At 37.0% G+C, this 929-nt stretch overlaps 1 pseudogene; it reads right to left on the bottom strand.

Moving 5' to 3' along the window:
• Positions 1 to 459: 459 nt before the first annotated feature.
• LOC129070527 (cytochrome c oxidase subunit NDUFA4-like) lies at positions 460 to 709 on the bottom strand (annotated as a pseudogene).
• Between the last annotated feature and the right edge of the window lie 220 nt (positions 710 to 929).

Here is a 929-nt window from a genome sequence, read left to right on the forward strand (position 1 = left end):
CCCAAACAGAGACCTGGGTGTAGCATAAATTGAGAGCTTTCTCTAATGCTAGTTTTATTTAATATTCCAAATGCACTCAAATAAACTTAGCATTGTTTCTGAATGCTGTTTTTAAAAACCATATTTGTAGAAGTGATAGTATAAGATTTCTTTGGTCCCAATTTTTATTGCATTCCTTCTTTATATGATAAAGGCACCTGTCTTTTGTTTATCATTTTGTGATCTGCACACTTAAACCCTTTAATTAAAAGTGCCTTACTTTATCTTTAAAAAAATTGTACTGGGATGCCATTGAAGACTTTAAAATTTTTTTGATATATTTGTTTATCAGTGTAAACCCCAACAAAATATACCACCTGATTTCATGCATTTGAAATATATCTTGGTTAAGTGAAAAAATTGTGCTGATGGCTTCCAGAAGACCTTTATTCTAAGCAGGTTTATTGGGAAACATTTCATTTAAAAGTCTAGACCTTCTTTCTTCAGTTTTCTGTAATTTATATTCACTGAGTAGAACTTGTACTGATCATTGGAATCCAGTTTCTTCCAGGGTTCTGGGTTATTTTTTTGTCCCAACAGACAACACATGTGCCACCATGCCAGGCACAGGATATACAAGCTCTGCTCCAGTACCTCTGGCTCCAATAAACACAAAGAGGGAGACCGTGCTTGGATGGTTCTTGGCCTGACAGAGCATCTGGAGAAGCATCGTTGTAGCAGAGAGCTCGAGTCTAGAAGCAGAGAAAAACAAAACTGCAAGGCCCAGGACCAGGTAGTTTCTGCACCAGGGATGAGTGGAAGTCTAAATCACCCAGGACCTCCTTTGCCATGAAAGGCTTTTAAACTGAGAAAATGTGTGATCTGATTTACAAATAAAAATATCACAGTGGCTATTGTTTAGAGACTGGATTAGCAAGGGGTGAGATTAA

This window comes from Pteronotus mesoamericanus, unplaced genomic scaffold, assembly GCF_021234165.1.
Source record: "Pteronotus mesoamericanus isolate MK-2021 breed Mesoamerican mustached bat unplaced genomic scaffold, CSHL_Meso_final contig_25, whole genome shotgun sequence".
Taxonomy (NCBI): Eukaryota; Metazoa; Chordata; class Mammalia; order Chiroptera; family Mormoopidae; genus Pteronotus; species Pteronotus mesoamericanus.